The 20454-nt window shown below is 40.3% G+C and overlaps 1 non-coding gene across 1 annotated transcript; it reads right to left on the bottom strand.

Annotated features, from left to right (window-relative positions):
- Positions 1 to 20323: 20323 nt before the first annotated feature.
- TRNAW-CCA (transfer RNA tryptophan (anticodon CCA)) lies at positions 20324 to 20395 on the bottom strand. Its single transcript has one exon. It is a non-coding gene; the product is annotated as a tRNA-Trp (tRNA).
- Between the last annotated feature and the right edge of the window lie 59 nt (positions 20396 to 20454).

The following is a 20454-nucleotide window of genomic DNA, read 5'->3' as shown; positions in this document are numbered from 1 at the left end:
CTCAATACTTAATAACAGATTTGAGGTAAGAAACTTGGTTTAACTGATTTCCTTAATATTCCCCCCTCCAACATACTCCTCATCTAGAATTCCATACTTTGAATAGAATCTCTGAATTTAACCTAAAAATCCAACCTCAACTCAGCAGTCAGGCAGTGAAAGTGAGGGAGGGGACAGGTGTGCAGGCTGGAAAGCTGGTGACCCTCATGTGCTGTGGCAGAGTGCGCATAACTTCCTTGTGATACCTTGGAAAACTGACCACACTCTGACTAAGCCTGCAGCTTTAGAAAAAAGGAAAACATTCAGAATTCTGAGCTGCCAGAGCAATGCACTGAGGCCAGAGCACAGCATGGGGAGAACAGAGCTTGGGGAGGAAAGAGGTGCTCTTCTTGCAGATTAAATCTTCAGTGACAGAGTTAAGTCAGGTGAGGTGCAGCAGAGCTCCACACCTCAAAGGAAACAGTTAACAGGTGGCTCTGAAGAGTTTACTGAGCAGAACTGGCATCCCTAACCTTCTCCCCAAACCTCTTGTTAAAATCTCTGGAAGGCCAGATGAGACAAGCTTGCAGCAAACATTAGATTTAGGAAGCTTCCTTTTCTATCAAGCCTCATTTTTCACATAGCCTTTGGGTGCTTAGTTGTTATGGCCTTTGGGTACCCACATGAAAAGCCAAAGGGTCAGAGAACAGGCAGATCTTAGAGTCTAGCAAATGAAAGGGCAGCGCTATCTCTGGTGGCTCAGCGGGTAAAAGCGTCTGCCTACAATGTGGGAGACCTGTGTTCGATTCCTGGGTCGGGAAGATTCCCCTGGAGAAGGAAATGGCAACCCACTTTATCACTCTTGCCTTGAAAATCCCATGGACGGAGGAGCCGGGTAGGCTACAGTTCATGGGGTCATAGAGTCTGACACTTCACTTTCACTTTCAATCCTAATACATTGTGAAGATACAAGCGGCTATGAGAGGGAGGTTTAGTCCACTTTGAAATCCAGGAATGTTCTGACACTCCATCCTTTTTCCATATTTAACTTCTTGATGAATCAATGCTTGAGCTGAAACCTGAAAGGCAAGTTATTAACAGAAATTAGCCAAGGAAAAAACAAACTGTAAAGAGGGGCACACCTAAGACCAGAGACCTGCTCCAGCGTATTGGATTTTATTGTTGGCTCTGGTTCGGACGCTGGCGGTGGTACAGGGCATCACCCTGGCCTTGAGAGTGCTCCCGCTCCTGGAAGACTGGAAATGGCCCAAGGATTTCAGATAATTATGACCACTGGCCAAGGTCATAATTTTCACCGCTTCACTATCACCATCTGTCAAATGGAATAGTAATAACTACCTTGTGAGATTTAAGGGAAATTACACGAAGGGCGCAGAAAGGTGGAAGGCTCATAGCAGCTGCTCAGTAAGTGTTGGCTTTTTTTTTTTTTTTTTTTTTTTTGCTGTGCTGGGTCTTGGTTGTTGAGAGAGCTTTCTTTATTTGCAGCGAGTGGGGGCTACTCTCTAGGTGCGGTGTGCCGGCTTCTCATTACGGGGGCTTCTCTTGTTGCAGAGCACAGGTGATAGGCACACAGGCTTCAGGAGTTATGACACATGGGCTTAGCTGCCCCGCGCCATGTGGGATCTTCCCAGACCAAGGAGCGAACCGATGTCCCCTGATATCTTTATAATATCACCCATCCCTACCCAGTTTCCATGGCCAAGGTGAACCTTACTGCTTTCATAAACCCTTCCTTCTCTGAAAATTCCAACTCCTCCCCCACTACCCCTTCTTTAAACTCCTGTATTCCCTTATCTTATTGTCAGCAAGTTTCATTTTTCTTCATACTTTTTCATTAAAAAAAGCTGACAGAAGTTTGAGATGTGCGAAATAGTGATTCAGTGTTAAAAAAAATAAAGTTATTGTCAAATAATGGCTTTATTCCCTGTGCTGTATAGCTTTTTAACATTAGCCTTTATTCACCAACATGATTGTAACCCTCTAAGAAAAACTTGTCATAAACTCCAGGGTACCTAGAAAGTTAATGAGCACAGAGTGGGTGATTTATAAATTTTCAGGGCTAGAAAGCCCCGTAACAGTATGGTTGTTGAATGACCATAAATGCTGAACTTCATGGTTCTCATATAGGTCTCAACCAGAGTACCTGAAAAGTGGACCAGAAACATACGCAAGGAATGCATTCCCACAGGAAATATTTTGCTGTGAACATGTATGCATGTCTGCTCAGTTGCATCTGACTCTTTGTGACCTCATGGACTGTAGCTTGCTAGGACCCTCTGTCCCTGGGATTTTCCAGGAAAAAAATATTGGAGTGGTTTACTATTTCCTCCTCCAGGGCATCTTCCCAACCCACAGATCGAACCTGCATCTCTTGCATTGCCAGGCAGATTATTTATCCCTGAGCCACCTGGGAAGCCCCATGAACACATATGTGCTTGTGTTCCTGCTTAGTCACTTCAGTCGTGTCTGACTCTTTGGGACTGTATGGACTGTAGTCCTCCAGGCTCCTCTGTCCATGGGATTCTCCAGGCAAGAATACTGGAGTGGGTTGCCATTTCTTCCTCCAGGGGATCTTCCCGACCCTGGGCTCGAACCCACATCTCTGACGTCTCTTGCATTATCAGGCAGGCTCTTTACCACTAGTGCCACCTGGGAAGTCCTGTGAACATGTATACATAGATGCTAAATGCTACAGACATTTAATAAATTTGGGTGGAGAGGAAGAATAATGCTATCTATTCAAACATATGGCACACAGGTAACAATGGACTCCGTTACACTGAGGGAGTCTACTTACCTGATTTGCCCCTCTGGGAATGAGAACCCAGCTGCCACGATCAGGTGGGTTAGTTCATTTCAGGTGCACATCTCAATAACACCCCAAACGGTGGTTTGCTTGGTACCTTATAAAGACAGCAAGGATTAGTTGAGAAGAACTGAAACTAAACTTAGAAAGAAACTGTGTTTACTGAATAAATAAATGAACCATAACAAGTACTCTAGCACACGCCTGTTCTCAGGATGGTTTACTTCTAGGAACTGCTAAAACCCTTAATAGCTGTGGCTAAGGGTGGTGGTTCTCTTCTGATTGTTGCTTGGGCCCTCAGACTAATTTGTTTCTGCATCATTCACTACTTCAGGGTATTGTATTTGGATCCAGGTGTGTTTGTGTTTGCATTCTGGACTGCCTTTTACTAGAAATTTAGTTTTGAGCAAGTTTATCCACCATTTTTGAACTGTTGTTTCTTTCAGTCCAAAGTGGGAGAAATAAATTTACCTTATGGGATGATTGTGGGAATTGGTGATAAGAAATACACAGCTTACAGTGATGTGTATGATACAAAGATCATGTTTGTACAAAGATCTCATGAATGATGCTGTTGTTTATTATCACTGTGGTTGTTGCTTTCTTCTTCATCCTTTTCTGTGGCCCACCTACTCCCTGGTAGATCAGTCAGGTCCTGATAGACAGGAAACTAGCCTGCCTAAAGGTAAATCACAGCCTGACTTACTCACGTTTCCATCTCTTAACCACAGAGTCATCATCAGCCCTGTTTCCCCATCTTGACTCTTGTATTTCTTGTCCATTAACTACTGTGATGTTGACACTAGAGGAAGACCAATATTTTTTTAAACGTGTTCCCTGCTGCAATCAGGTAATTATTTCTTGGTAGTAGTTATGTGAGAGGCAATTTTATAGAACACTGTAGGACAGGAAAGGGGAAAAAATCAGGGTTGCATGCTACCTCAAGATTTCTCCCATTAATCAAAAACTGACTTATTATTTATTTCAGTATCACACTGCCTTTTATACCTGTCAGCTGCACCTCCTGGGATTTTGTGGTTTAAACATTTCATTTTCTTATAAGTCAGAGACACAGTGAAGTATAACAACAACAAAAACAGTAAGTTACACAGATGAACACCATACCGAAATAGCAAATGCAGTATGGTGCCAGAAAGTACAATCTCCAGTGGTCAGTTCACATGAAAAGCGATTGACTTGTGGACACAATGGGGGAGGGAAAGGGCGGGACGAATTGAGAGAGTAGCTTTGGAACTTATATGTAAAATAGATAGCCAGTGGGAATTTGCTGTATGACTCAGGGAACTCAAACCAGGGCTCCATGACAACCTAGAGGGGTGGAATGGGGAGGGAACTGGTAGAGGAGTTCAGGAGGGAGGGAACAAATCTCTCTATATGGCTGTTTCATGTTGATGTACGGCAGAAACCAAAGCAACATTGTAGATCAATTATCCTCCAATTAAAAATAAATTTATAAAATGTGGCTGTTTCCTTACAAGCACCTTTAAATATAAATGGCTCTCTCTCCCAATATATTTAATTCCTGATATTTTAATAGTTTATTCCAAAGGATTCTGCTCATATATAATTTTAATAGACCAATGGAGACTTTTAGGTAAAATACTCTATTGTATTCAATCTCATTTAGTAAATAAATATGTATTGAAACCCTACTAAATTCAGAGGGACTAGCCTAAACCCCTACAGGGCTCCAAAGATTTCCTGTTCATAAACAACTTATTTGCTCTCTTCTCTACATGAAATACAGTCTATTTTACATATAAATAGAAGTTTCTTTTAATTATGGCACATCCAAATTGCAATCATAGCTCTTTTTACTTTATATAGCATGTATTTCCCAGGGTGAATAAAATACTTCATAAATCAGAGTAGAAAGATATACTCAATTATGCAAGATGCTACTTTTCCAAAAATGCAAGCAGTTGAATTTTAAATATTTTACTTCAATTTGTACATTCATTAAATGTGTATTTTAGCACCTACTATGTGAAGAAAGCTGAGCACCGAAGAATTGATGCTTTTGAACTGTGGTGTTGGAGAAGACTCCTGAGAGTCCCTTGGACTGCAAGGAGATCCAACCAGTCCATTCTGAAGGAGATCAGCCCTGGGATTTCTTTGGAAGGAATGATGCTAAAGCTGAAACTCCAGTACTTTGGCCACCTCATGCAAAGAGTTGACTCACTGGAAAAGACTCTGATGCTGGGAGGGATTGGGGGCAGGAGGAGAAGGGGATGACAGAGGATGAGATGGCTGGATGGCATCACTGACTTGATGGACGTGAGTCTGAGTGAACTCCAGGAGTTGGTGATGGACAGGGAGGCCTGGTGTGCTGCGATTCATGGGGTCGCAAAGAGTCGGACACGACTGAGCAACTGAACTGAACTGAACTGATGTGCCAGGCACTTTGATAATATCTGGATTATGAATAAAACAAAATCCTTACTCTCCAAGGACTAAAAATCTATTAAACATACAAGTCACAGTTGGCTTAGATAGTAAAGAATCTTCCTTTAATGCAGGAAACCTGGGTTTGATCCCTGGGTCAAGAAAATACCCTGGAGAAGGGATTGGCTACCCACTCCAGTATTCTTGCCTTGAGAATTCAATGGACAGAGGAGCCTGATGGGCTGCAGTCCATGGGGCCACAAAACGGCCATGGTTGAGAGACTAACACTTTCATATGGTAGACACAGTAACAAAGGTGTGTTTAAGGTGTGGAGGAGGCTACTGCTGATATAGAAGACAGAGTTGGGGAGGGATCTCTTGATTTCCTGCTGCATCTTCTCCAAACTACCTATTCCTGTCTGGGTGTTCCCAGTTGGTGAAGCCAAAAATCTAGGCATCATCTATGAATCAGTCCTTTCTTGATCTCCCACTTAGTCCACCAGATGGTCCAATCAAACCTTCCCCTAAGCTGTGGTTTTAAATCTGCCAAGATTTCTCTCTCCTGACTGTTTCACCCCTCAAAGGTAAGCTCCCATCCACTCTCCTCTGGTTCTCTTCAATAGCCAGTTTCCCTGGGCTCCCTGCTTCCATTTTTGCCATCTTACAAAGCATTCTTCACACATATAAGTCAAATGATGCCATTCTATTGCCTAAACTTCTTCAGTGGCTTCCTGTCACACTTAAAATTCAACCCAACATCAGACCTTGGCCTGCAAGACCCAACATGATTTGTCCCAAGCCTTCTTTTCCTTCTTCATCTCCTTTCCTTTCCCACGCAGTTCCACTTTGTAATAGCCATGAAATTTACAATTAGCACACCATCTTGATTGCTACAAGATATATTAATTACTGTATTATTTTCATATATTAATATAGCTGTGTACATCAACCTTCTTTCTGTTTTTGAATATATTGAGCTTGCTCTGATGTTCAACTTTCTGAATGAAACTCTCTTCCCCAGATATTCCCATGGAGGGATCCTTGTTTTTTTTTTTTTTTTTTTTTTTTTTTTTTGCAGATCTTAGCTCAGAAGTTACCTCCTCACTCTCTTTCAACTCACTCTTTTCAATTCTCTGCAACACTTTCTTTTATCTGAAATTATCTTAGTCTATCATTTCTTTATCTTTTCTTCCCAGTCCCTCCTTACCCTTGCCTTTTACATATACACTCAGATATGATTCACAAGATCAAGGACCTCTATCCACCTAGTGCTTAGCATTAGATATTTGTTGAATGAATAAATGAATGATTTCATAGGGAAGATGACATTAGAACTAGGTAAGATTTTGTTACCTAAAGGAAACCAATCCTGAATATTCATTGGAAGAACTGATGTTGAAGCTGAAGCTCCAATACTTAGGCCACCTGATGTGAAGAACTGACTCATTGGAAAAGACCTTGATGCTGGGAAAGATTGAGGGCAGGAGGAGAGGGGACAACAGAAGATGAAATGGTTGGATGGCATCACTGACTTGATGGACATGAGTTTGAGCAAGCTCCGGGAGTTGGGTGATGGACAGGGAAGAAGCCTGGCATGCTGCAGTCCATGAGGTTGCGAAGAGTTGGACATGACAGTGAGTGAACAGAACTGAAGATTTTGCTAGACCAAGAAGGTGGAGTATTCGAACACTATGAACTATTGTTTGTTCCCAAACTGCCTCATGAGAGAGAAGTGTAAAGATAAGAAACTGGCAGTACCGTGGCTAATATTCCAATTGGAAATAATTTCCTGATCAGTAGGCATAGTATTGATTGAAATATGCTTCACTCGTAGCCAGAGTAAGAGTGCTAACACTTGGAACATGTTTCCATTTTTTAAAAATTTGGGGTGCTAGAACTGGAGTTTTTACTCAGGAGTTATCACATGGTTTATATCTTTCCAATTATATAATCACTCTCTGGATTTTTTTTTAAAGTGAAATTGTAATTTACTTTTGTGGGGGTTGTGTGTGTGTATGTGTGTTTGTGATTGAGAAAAGGGGTCATGAGCATTCACTGGCAAGTCTGGTATCTATGGAACATACTCAATGACAAGATCACAAATTGTTTGCAAGAGTCTCAGAAATAAAATCTCATTTAATTTTCTGTCACTAAAGCTTTTAACCTAGGGAGACTTGAGCTAACAGTGAAAATAATCTGAAAGAAAAAACCAAAACACCATTTTTATTACATTTTCAGGGGGCCATTCCTGTTCTTAATTGAATCTGTCAAGTTTTCTTATGATTTGTGGGGCTTTTGGAAATAAATCAGTTTCTATCTTCTCATTGTCTTTATAGGGAGTTTACCAGTTTCCCAGGAATTGTGAGAATTTGTCAGGTAATTATGGAATCTGATCTCTTCCGAGTCCAAAGTGTTGACCTCTCTAGAAATCACAAAATTAGAATGTGGACAACTTAATGAAGATGTTTTTTTCCCCCTTCAAATTAGCATTTACATTTACCCCAAGACATTTATAACCATAATAAGTGTCTGATGTTAATGGATTGCATAGACGTTCTTATCATCTGAATTCTAATTATTCTATTTTCTGTTTCTAGTAGATAATTAGTTATTGCTAGCTTTTAAATGTTTTCTGAGAGTTTGGGTTTGTCTCTGCATCCCCTCATCCATAGAGCTCATCCGTTTTCAGAGCTATGCAATCACTTCTGTCTCAATGACATTCTCAATTTTCAGTCCAGACTTCTTACCCAAGCACCAGACTTTAAATGACCTGGACATTTTCATGCAAAAGCTCAACCACTGTGTAGAATTCAACAAACTCAACTTAACCAAAACTCTCCTGCCATTCTCTTGTGTTTATCTTTCACAGCTTCATCCCCCACACTTCCTCGCCTACATTACCTTCCATCATTCCCTCATCCCTTCTGTTCAGACTGTGGCTCTGTCTTACGTATTATCTCTTGGATTTGTTTCTTCTAGTCCCATTGGGTACACACTTGTACAGACAGCATCACACCTAAATCAAGTCATTAATGTCCCCATCTGTCTCCCTGCCTCTAATCCCTTTGCCCTTCAAATCCAGATATATTTTCAAAAATAGCATTTGTAGCATAAAAATGATAGAAAAGGATCCAAGAACTCTTTCACGTACCACAAAAAGGAGAACTTTGCATTATTTGTGAAAATAATTTTTAACAACTTATCATAGCACTTAAGGCCCTCTTCCCTCGTTTTTGGCAAGCTTGCAATCTAGACAATCAGGTCTCTTTGCCATCCTCTCCCCAACCTTTTCAGGTGATCTTGTGCCATTTTTCACCTTGGATGACCTCTCTCTCCTAAATACTTTTCCAAGTTTACTTTTCCTTCAAGTCACTTTTCATTTTTTTTTTTTTTGTTTTTTTTTTTTGTTTGTTTTTATTTATTTTTTTTTTTTATTTTTATTTTTTTTTTATGTTTTTTTTTTTTAATTTTTAAAATTTTACAATCTTTAATTCTTACATGCATTCCCAAACATGAACCCCCCTCCCACCTCCCTCCCCATAACATCTTTCTGGGTCATCCCCATGCACCAGCCCCAAGCATGCTGCATCCTGCGTCAGACATAGACTGGCGATTCAATTCACATGATAGTATACATGTTAGAATGTCATTCTCCCAAATCATCCCACCCTCTCCCTCTCCCTCTGAGTCCAAAAGTCCGTTATACACATCTGTGTCTCTTTCCCTGTCTTGCATACAGGGTCGTCATTGCCATCTTCCTAAATTCCATATATATGTGTTAGTATACTGTATTGGTGTTTTTCTTTCTGGCTTACTTCACTCTGTATAATCGGCTCCAGTTTCATCCATCTCATCAGAACTGATTCAAATGAATTCTTTTTAACGGCTGAGTAATACTCCATTGTGTATATGTACCACAGCTTTCTTATCCATTCATCTGCTGATGGACATCTAGGTTGTTTCCATGTCCTGGCTATTATAAACAGTGCTGCAATGAACATTGGGGTACATGTGTCTCTTTCAATTCTGGTTTCCTCGGTGTGTATGCCCAGAAGTGGGATTGCTGGGTCATAAGGTAGTTCTATTTGCAATTTTTAAGGAATCTCCACACTGTTTTCCATAGTGGCTGTACTAGTTTGCATTCCCACCAACAGTGTAGGAGGGTTCCCTTTTCTCCACACCCTCGCCAGCATTTATTGCTTGCAGATTTTTGGATCGCAGCCATTCTGACTGGTGTGAAGTGGTACCTCATTGTGGTTTTGATTTGCATTTCTCTAATAATGAGTGATGTTGAGCATCTTTTCATGTGTTTGTTAGCCATCCGTATGTCTTCTTTGGAGAAATGTCTATTTAGTTCTTTGGCCCATTTTTTGATTGGGTCGTTTATTTTTCTGGAGTTGAGCTGCAGAAGTTGCTTGTATATTTTTGAGATTAGTTGTTTGTCAGTTGCTTCATTTGCTATTATTTTCTCCCATTCAGAAGGCTGTCTTTTCACCTTGCTTATATTTTCCTTTGTTGTGCAGAAGCTTTTAATTTTAATTAGATCCCATTTGTTTATTTTTGCTTTTATTTCCAGAATTCTGGGAGGTGGATCATAGAGGATCCTGCTGTGATTTATGTCTGAGAGTGTTTTGCCTATGTTCTCCTCTAGGAGTTTTATAGTTTCTGATCTTACATTTAGATCTTTAATCCATTTTGAGTTTATTTTTGTGTGCGGTGTTAGAAAGTGATCTAGTTTCATTCTTTTACAAGTGGTTGACCAGTTTTCCCAGCACCACTTGTTAAAGAGATTGTCTTTACTCCATTGTATATTCTTGCCTCCTTTGTCAAAGATAAGATGTCCATATGTGTGTGGATTTATCTCTGGGCTTTCTATTTTGTTCCATTGATCTATATGTCTGTCTTTGTGCCAGTACCATACTGTCTTGATGACTGTGGCTTTGTAGTAGAGCCTGAAGTCAGGCAAGTTGATTCCTCCAGTTCCATTCTTCTTTCTCAAGATTGCTTTGGCTATTCGAGGTTTTTGTATTTCCATACAAATCTTGAAATGATTTGTTCTAGTTCTGTGAAAAATGTGGCTGGTAGCTTGATAGGGATTGCATTGAATTTGTAAATTGCTTTGGGTAGTATACTCATTTTGACTATATTGATTCTTCCAATCCATGAACATGGTATATTTCTCCATCTATTAGTGTCCTCTTTGATTTCTTTCATCAGTGTTTTATAGTTTTCTATATATAGGTCTTTAGTTTCTTTAGGTAGATATATTCCTAAGTATTTTATTCTTTTCGTTGCAATGGTGAATGGAATTGTTTCCTTAATTTCTTTTTCTACTTTCTCATTATTCGTGTATAGGAATGCAAGGGATTTCTGTGTGTTGATTTTATATCCTGCAACTTTACTATATTCATTGATGATCTCTAGTAATTTTCTGGTGGAGTCTTTAGGGTTTTCCATGTAGAGGATCATGTCATCTGCAAACAGTGAGAGTTTTACTTCTTCTTTTCCGATTTGGATTCCTTTTATTTCTTTTTCTGCTCTGATTGCTGTGGCCAAAACTTCCAGAACTATGTTGAATAGTAGCGGTGAAAGTGGACACCCTTGTCTTGTTCCTGACTTTAGGGGAAATGCTTTCAATTTTTCACCATTGAGGATAATGTTTGCTGTGGGTTTGTCATAGATAGCTTTTATTATGTTGAGGTATGTTCCTTCTATTCCTGCTTTCTGGAGAGTTTTTATCATAAATGGATGTTGAATTTTGTCAAAGGCCTTCTCTGCATCTATTGAGATAATCATATGGTTTTTATTTTCAATTTGTTAATGTGGTGAATTACATTGATTGATTTGCGGATATTGAAGAATCCTTGCATCCCTGGGATAAAGCCCACTTGGTCATGGTGTATGATCTTTTTAATGTGTTGTTGGATTCTGATTGCTAGAATTTTGTTGAGGATTTTTGCATCTATGTTCATCAGAGATATTGGCCTGTAGTTTTCTTTTTTGTGACATCTTTGTCAGGTTTTGGTATTAGGGTGATGGTGGCCTCATAGAATGAGTTTGGAAGTTTACCTTCCTCTGCAATTTTCTGGAAGAGTTTGAGTAGGATAGGTGTTAGCTCTTCTCGAAATTTTTGGTAGAATTCAGCTGTGAAGCCATCTGGACCTGGGCTTTTGTTTGCTGGAAGATTTCTGATTACAGTATCAATTTCCGTGCTTGTGATGGGTCTGTTAAGATTTTCGATTTCTTCCTGGTTCAGTTTTGGAAAATTGTACTTTTCTAAGAATTTGTCCATTTCTTCCACGTTGTCCATTTTATTGGCATACAACTGCTGATAGTAGTCTCTTATGATCCTTTGTATTTCTGTATTGTCTGTTGTGATCTCTCCATTTTCATTTCTAATTTTATTGATTTGATTTTTCTCTCTTTGCTTCTTGATGAGTCTGGCTAATGGTTTGTCAATTTTATTTATCCTTTCAAAGAACCAGCTTTTGGCTTTGTTGATTTTTGCTATGGTCTCTTTTGTTTCTTTTGCATTTATTTCTGCCCTAATTTTTAAGATTTCTTTCCTTCTACTCATTCTGGGGTTCTCCAACTCTTCCTTTTCTAGTTGCTTTAGTTGTAGAGTTAGGTTATTTATTTGACTTTTTCTTGTTTCTTGAGGTATGCCTGTATTGCTATGAACTTTCCTCTTAGCACTGCTTTTATAGTGTCCCACAGGTTTTGGGTTGTTGTGTTTTCATTTTCATTAGTTTCTATGCATATTTTGATTTCTTTTTGATTTCTTCTGTGATTTGTTGGTTATTCAGAAGTGTGTTGTTCAACCTCCATATGTTGGAATTTTTAATAGTTTTTCTCCTGTAATTGAGATCTAATCTTAATGCATTATGGTCAGAAAAGATGCTTGGAATGATTTCGATTTTTTGAATTTATCAAGTTTAGATTTATGGCCCAGGATGTGATCTATCCTGGAGAAGGTTCCATGAGCACTTGAAAAAAGGTGAAATTCGTTGTTTTGGGGTGAAATGTCCTATAGATATCAATTAGGTCTAACTGATCCAATGTATCATTTAAAGTTTGCGTTTCTTTGTTAATTTTCTGTTTAGTTGATCTGTCCATAGGTGTGAGTGGGGTATTAAAGTCTCCCACTATTATTGTGTTATTGTTGATTTCCCCTTTCATACTTGTTAGCATTTGTCTTACATATTGTGGTGCTCCTATATTGGGTGCATATATATTTATAATTGTTATATCTTCTTCTTGGATTGTTCCTTTGATCATTATGTAGTGGCCTTCTTTGTCTCTTTTCACAGCCTTTGTTTTAAAGTCTATTTTATCGGATATGAGTATTGCCACTCCTGCTTTCTTTTGGTCTCTATTCGCGTGGTATATCTTTTTCCAGCCCTTCACTTTCAGTCTGTATGTGTCCCTTGTTTTGAGGTGGGTCTCTTGTAAGCAGCATATAGAGGGGTCTTGTTTTTGTATCCATTCGGCCAGTCTTTGTCTTTTGGTTGGGGCGTTCAACCCATTTACGTTTAAGGTAATTATTGATAAGTATGATCCCGTTGCCATTTACTTTATTGTTTTGGGTTCGGGTTTATACACCCTTTTGTGTTTCCTGTCTAGAGGATATCCTTTAGAATTTGTTGGAGAGCTGGTTTGGTGGTGCTGAATTCTCTCAGCTTTTGCTTGTCTGTAAAGCTTTTGATTTCTCCTTCGTATTTGAATGAGATCCTTGCTGGGTACAGTAATCTGGGCTGTAGGTTATTGTCTTTCATCACTTTAAGTATGTCTTGCCATTCCCTCCTGGCCTGGAGAGTTTCTATTGACAGATCAGCTGTTATCCTTATGGGAATCCCCTTGTGTGTTATTTGTTGTTTTTCCCTTGCTGCTTTTAATATTTGTTCTTTGTGTTTGATCTTTGTTAATTTGATTAATATGTGTCTTGGGGTGTTTCGCCTTGGGTTTATCCTATTTGGGACTCTCTGTGTTTCTTGGACTTGGGTGATTATTTCCTTCCCCATTTTAGGGAAGTTTTCAACTATTATCTCCTCAAGGATTTTCTCATGATCTTTCTTTCTGTCTTCTTCTTCTGGGACTCCTATAATTCGAATGTTGGAGCGTTTCATATTGTCCTGGAGGTCTCTGAGATTGTCCTCGTTTCTTTTAATTCGTTTTTCTTGTTTCCTCTCTGATTCATTTATTTCTACCATTCTATCTTCTATTTCACTAATCCTATCTTCTGCCTCTGTTATTCTGCTATTTGTTGCCTCCAGAGTGTTTCTGATCTCATTTATTGTGTTATTCATTATATTTTGACTCTTTTTATTTCTTCTAGGTCCTTGTTAAACCTTTCTTGCATCTTCTCAATCCTTGTCTCTAGGCTATTTATCTGTGTTTCCATTTTGATTTCAAGATTTTGGATCATTTTCACTATCAATATTCGGAATTCCTTCTCCGGTAGATTCCCTACTTCTTCCTCTTTTGTTTGATTTGGTGGGCAACTTTCCTGTTCCTTTACCTGCTGAGTATTCCTCTGTCTCTTCATCTTGGTTATATTGCTGTGTTTGGCGTGGCCTTTTATATTCTGATAATTTGTGGAGTTCTCTTTATTATGGAGCTTCCTCACTTTGGGTGGGGTTCTATCAGTGGTTTGTCAAGGTTTCCTGGTTAGGGAGGCTTGTGTTGGAGTTTTGGTGGGTGGAGCTGGGTTTCTTCTCTCTGGAGTGCAGTGGAGTGACCCGTAATGGGTTATGAGACATCAAAGGTATTGGGATAATTTTGAGCTGCCTGTATATTGAGGCTCAGGGGAGTGTTCCTGTGTTGCTGGAGAATTTGCGTGGTATGTCTTGTTTTGGAACTTGTTGGCCCTTGGGTGGAGCTTGGTTTCAGTGTAGGTATGAAGGCTTTTGATGAGCTCCTATTGCTTAATGTTCCTGAAATCAAGAGTTCTCTAATGTTTTCAGGCTTTGGGTTTAAGCTTCCTGCTTCTGGTTTTCAGTTTTATTTTCACAGTAGCCTCTAGACTTCTCCATCTATACAGCACCGATGATAAAACATCTAGGTTAAAGATGAAAAGTTTCTCCACCTTGAGGGACACTCAGAGAGGTTCACTGAGTTACAAGGAGAAGAGAAGATGGAGGGGTAATTAGAGGTAACTGGAATGAGATGCGGTGAGATCAAGAGAGGAGAGAGCAAGCTAGCCAGTAGTCACTTCCTTATGTGCGCTCTATAGTCTGGACCGCTCAGAGGTATTTACAGAGTTATACGGGGAAGAGGAGAGGGAGGAAGTAGACAGAGGTGACCAGGAGGATAAGAGAGAGGAATGAGTAGGAGAGAGACAAATCCTGCCAGTAACCAGTTCCTTAGGTGTTCTCTACCGTCTGGAACATACAGAGATTCACAGAGTTGGATAGAGAAGAGATGGGGAGAAAAGAGACAGAGGCCACCTGGTGGAGAAAAAGGAGAGGCCAGAGGAGGAGAGAGTGGACAAGCCAGTAATCTTGCTCTCAGGTAAACTTGGGTAGTGAAGTTTGGGTTTTTAAATGTACAAAATTGACAACAAAGATTAAAAATCTGGAGTAGAGGTTGGATTTTCAAAGATACAATATTAAAGAAAAGCAGAAGGAAAAAGGAAGAAAGAAAAAAAAGAATTATTAAAAACAAAAAAAAAAAAAAAAAACACCAACAACCATCCAAAGAGAATATATGGTGTTTGCCTTAAAAAAAAAAAAAAAGTCTTTTTTTTTTTAAATAGTAATACTAGGTTATAGAAATAAAAATTAGAGGAGAAATAGAAGATTTAACAATTAAAAAAAAGCTCGGAAAAAAAGAAAAAAATGCAAAAGGCAAAAAAAAAAAAAGAATGATTTTAAAAATATTAAAAATTAAAAATATATCTGGCTCTTCTCAGATGTTATGGGCCGTGTGGGCTCACTTCCAAGGTGGTTCCCTCTGTTTAACTTCTTCTGTTTGCTGGTTTTTAGGCTCATTAGTTCAGTCGCGCTGTGGGGAGGGGGGATGCTGCAAACAAATAGCACTGTTGTGTGTACACAGTATCTCTGCCCCGCTTGACCTGTCCTTCCTCGCGGCGCACAAACCGCTCCGGCTCTACGATGCTCAGCCGGGAACCGTCTGGGGCCGGCCCTAGGCTGCGTGCACTTCCCCGGTCCAAGCCGCTCAGGTTCGGCCCTCAGGCAGCCCTCAGAGGCACAAATGTGGCTGGGACTGCGCTTTGTGCCCTTCCCAGGTCCGAGTAGCTCAGGAGTTTGGCGAGCGCAATTGCCGCGGCTTGTCACCTTTTCCGCTGCTGCCGCTCAGCTCTCTGGGTGGACCGCTGGCGCACCCCGTGAGGCAGACTGTGACTGTCCAGCACCCCCAGAAGTCTTAGCAAAGGAGCCTGCTTGCAGTTAGGTAAGTAAAGTCTCTCCGGGTCTGCAATTGCCCCTTTCCAGTCCTTACGGCTCTGGCTGCCTGTCCCCGGCGGGGAATGGTCTGCAGCCGGCTTTTCCGTTCCGTCCTTTGTTCTGTGCTGGATCCTGGCGGTGTCTTATGTTCGAGCTTTTCGCGTGGTAGCTATCCCACAGTCTGGTTTGCTAGCCCAAGTTAGATCGTTCTGGTGGAGCGTGGGGCGTTCGTGCCCGATTCTTACAAAGCTCTGCAGCCCGCGCCTCCCGCGCGTCCCTGCCCTGCCCCCACTTCCCAATGGCGGATGCAGGCGTCTGTGCTGCTTTTCCGCTGGGGGAGTTACTGGTGGGCTTGTAATCTCTTGGTTTTAATTATTTATCTATTTTTCCTTCCTGTTATGTTGCCCTCTGTGTTTCCAAGGCTCGCCACAGACTCGGCAGGGAGAGTGTTTCCTGGTGTTTGGAAACCTCTCTTCTTAAAATTCCCTTCCCGGGACGGGCTTCCCTTCCCGGGACGGAGCTCCCTCCCCACCTCCTTTGTCTCCTTTTTCGTCTTTTATATTTTTTCCTACCTGATTTTGAAGACAATGGTCTGCTTTTCTGGTTGCCTGATGTCCTCTGCCAGCCTACCGAAGTTGTTTTGTGGAGTTTGCTCGGCGTTGAAATGTTCTTTTGAGGAATTTGTGAGGGAGAACGTGATCTTCCCGTCCTATTCCTCCGCCATCTTTCCCTCCCTCTCAAGTCACTTTTCAAACCTCATCTTTCCAAAGAGTCTTCCCTGGACACTCACTCTATCATCTTTCCTTTTTTGACAGTGTATTCTCATGTGTTGTTTTGTGTGCGTTGATCGTATCTCCTTCCTGAGAACATGAGTTCTGCAAGGCAGAGATGTTATTTTTTGCAATCTCTGTGTCTTTTACAGTGCTAGGCATTTTGTTAAACCTTAGTAAATACAGCAACAAAGAATCAGTCTAGTATGGAAGCTCCATGAGGACTGGTGTCATGCCTGCTCTGTTCCCAGATATATATCCTGTAGATAACACAATGCCTGGCCCGTAACAGGTGTCCAATATAATTTTTTCCATTGAGAGAATGAATGAATAAGAGCTGAGAGTGAGAATCACAAGTCACTGTGAAAACCTTCCTATGTCAATTTTTACCCATAAAAATTGTAAGGGTAATTAAGAGAAATAAACAAGTAAGGGTAATTAAGAGAAAGAATACCTAGGATAGAATCTCAAATTCAAGGCTATGTATCCATGGGTTAAAATAAAAGCTGCAGCATAAATATGGGTTAAAAAGCTACCGTAGGAGGACGACTCATGACAGTCAGAATCCAGTCACTTCAGCAAGCTCGAAAACCTTGAGATTTCTGTTACCTTTGGTGTGTCATGGAGGACAAAATGTCACAGAGCAAGAGCATACAGTCTCTGCAGGCAGTTGGAAACCAAGGGTAGGGGAACCAGTTCCCACCACCAGGAAGCAGGCGGGTCTTCCCACAGAGCAAGCTCTGCAATATGTTCTTAACAAAGATGATATTTGAGTTTTCTTCTTCTCAGTCTTAGTATTAGGTCCCCATGCTAGTAGCTGTCATTTCATCCTACGTTCTACATTTGCTACAAATGTAATAAGATGATTTTTTGTGTGTATGCTGTTTCTTTACTATCTGTTATTCCTGTAAAGTGCAAGCTTCGAGAAGGCTTCTCGTGTCTCACCTGCCTGGACTAGAGCTCACAGCATAACAGGTGCTCAGTATGGGTTTGTTAAATGAATGAGGAACTCTACGTCTGTACTCAGATGAGTGCGCATACGTGCGTATGTACGCTCATGCGTGTGAGACATATAGACAGATATTAAGGTGCTGGATAGACTTGAAAACTGTAGGACAGTCTCAGAGAAAAACACTGAAACCCATTAAAGGAATGGAAAAGAGGTGTTAAGAGAAGAAAATGTCACAGTCGACGTTGCAAAATTTAGAGATAAGAATGTTATATTAATAGAATGAGGCAGCTCTGTGACGTGACATGACTCTTAGCTGTCTTATTTCATTTATACTTATAAAATGGGGATAATAGCCATTTTCTCTTACATTAGAGTCAATTGGGGTTATGTATGTGAAGCATTAACCCAGTCCCTGGTTCCTACACAAGAAATTACTCACCCTCTGGACAGTTTTTCTTTAAACTGAAGTAGAGTTGATTTACAATGTCATGTAAGTTTCAGGTATACAGCACAATGATTCATATAAATTTGTGTATATATACACATATACACACACATATGTATTATTTTCAGATTCTTTTCCCTTATCTGTTATTATTAAATATTGAGTACAGTTCTCTGTTCTACACAGTAGGTACTTGTTTATTATCTATTTTATACATAGTTGTGTGTATATGTTAATCCCAGCCTCCTAATTTGTCCCTTTCCCCACCCCCTTTTTCCCTTTGGTAACCATGAATTTGTTTTCTATGTCTGTGAGTCTCTTTCAGATTTGGAAATAAGTTCATTTTTGTCGGTTATTGTTTTCAGATTTCAAATATAAGCAATATCATATGAGACTTGATTTATTTTATTTAGTATGGTAATCTCTAGGTCTATTTGTGTTGCTGTAAATGGCACTGTTTAATTGTTTTTTGTGGCTCAGTAATATTCCATCATATATACGTACTATATCTTCCTTATCCACCCCTCTATTGATGGACTTTTAGGGTGCTTCTCTGTCTTGGCTATTGTAAATAGTGTTGCTGTGAACACTGGCGTGCATGCATCTTTTCAAATTATGGTTTTCTCCAGATGTATGCCCAGGAGTGGGATTGCAGGATCATATGGTAGTTCTATTTTCAGTTTTTTAAAGAACTTACATACTGTTCTCCATAGTGGCTGCACTAATTTACATTCCCATGCAGTGCAGGAGGGTCCCTTTTCCCTTCACACCTTCTCCAGCATTTACTGTTTGCAGTCTTTTTAATGATGGCCAAAACCACTTCATTGTAGTTTTGATTTGCATTTCTCTAATAGTTAGCAGTGTTGAGCATCTTTTCATGTGCCTTTTGGCTGTCTGTAGGTCTTTCTTGGAGAAATGTCTATTGAGGTCTTCTCCCCACTTTTTGATTGGGTTGTTTGTTTGTTTGTTTGTTGAGATTGAGCTGTATGAGATGTTTGTATATTTTGGAAATTAAACCCTTGTCAGCTGCATCATTTGTAAATATTTTCTTTCATTCTCTAGGTTGTCTTTTCATTCGGTTGATACTTTTCTCTTAATTCATAAACTCATAGGTTATTCTTTTTTAAAAAATATTTATTCACTTATTTTCAATTTTGTCTGTGCTGGGTCTTCATTGCTATATGGGCTTTTCACTAGCTGTGCTGCTGCTGCTGCTAAGCTGCTTCAGTCGTGTCTGACTCTGTGCAACCCCATAGACGGCAGCCCACCAGGCTCCCTGGTCCCTGGGATTCTCCAGGCAAGAACACTGGAGTGGGCTGCCATTTCCTTCTCCAATGCATGGAAGTGAAAAGGGAAACTGAAGTCACTCAGTCACATCCGACTCTTAGTGACCTCATGGACTGTAGCCTACCAGGCTCCTCCGTCCATGGGATTTTCCAGGCAAGAGTACTGGAGTGGGGTGCCATTGCCTTCTCCCTAGTTGTGGTCAGCAGGGACTATTTTCCAGTTGCAGTACATGGGCTTCTCATTGTGGGGGTTTCTCTTACAGTGGAGCACAGGCTCCAGGGTGCATGGGTTCAGCAGTTTAAGGTATGGGCCCAGCTGCCTCACAGCATGTGGGATCTTCCTGGACCAGGGATTGAACCCTGCACTGCAAGACAGACTCCCAACAATTAGGTCACCAGGAAAACCCCTGTAGGCTATTGTTTAAGAGAATATGATGAAACAAACCTGAGAAAAACAAAAAAGCAGGAAATACAAAACATAGTATAACTGAATCGATTGTACATATTTAAAAGTCATTCAAAGCCTTGCAAAAAGAAACTAGCAAATGTTTCTTCTGATGTCATTACAGCCTAAATACTATATCTGTGTGTACTTATGTATCTATATCTATTCCTCCATTTATATCTCAGACAGCATGTGCCCATATCGGTTCATGTATTTTAATTAGTGGTAGAATTTTTAGCAACTGACGTGGTAAATAAGTAAAAATCAACATTTTGTAAAAAAGTTGAAATCTCTTCCTTCTCTTCCTCCTGATTCATGGTTGTTTTGAAGTGATCAGATATCAAAACAGATTTTTCCTGTAGCTTTGGAATATCTTATACTGTTTTGATGAATTAAAAACTTACCTTTAGGCACTAAGGGCCATGATGAAGTTTTTAAAGTAAGTGCCAAGGTAACTTCTGCAGACTTTGGCATCTGGTAAGTGCTGGGTATTTTCCTTTGCTCTTCATAAAGATATTCCTCTATGACCCAAGTGCCCAGAGTGATGATGAGGAACATCAGGTAAACCTTCCAACAGAGAGCAAACCAGAACTTGTGCTGGGATCTTTTCCTGAAGAGTATAGGCAGGGACTTGAAATCTCGCTCTTACAATTAAAATCATTGAATAAATGAAGTGAAGTGAAGTGAAGTCACTCAGTCGTGTCCGACTCTTCGCAACCCCATGGACTGTAGCCTACCAGGCTTCTCAGTCCATGGGATTTTCCAGGCAAGAGTATTGGAGTGGGTTGCCATTTCCTTCTCCAGGGGATCTTCCCAACCCAGGGATCGAACCTGGGTCTCCCACATTGGAGGCAGACGCTTTACCCACTGAGCCACCAGGGAAGCCCATAAATGTTGAGGTTTAAAAGTGTTGGGGTTTAAAAATGTTGAATAAATTTTGG

Source organism: Ovis aries, chromosome 6, assembly GCF_016772045.2.
Source record: "Ovis aries strain OAR_USU_Benz2616 breed Rambouillet chromosome 6, ARS-UI_Ramb_v3.0, whole genome shotgun sequence".
Lineage (NCBI taxonomy): Eukaryota > Metazoa > Chordata > Mammalia > Artiodactyla > Bovidae > Ovis > Ovis aries.
Note: the sequence above shows the minus strand (reverse complement) of the source record. Positions and strands in the feature narration are given on the sequence as shown.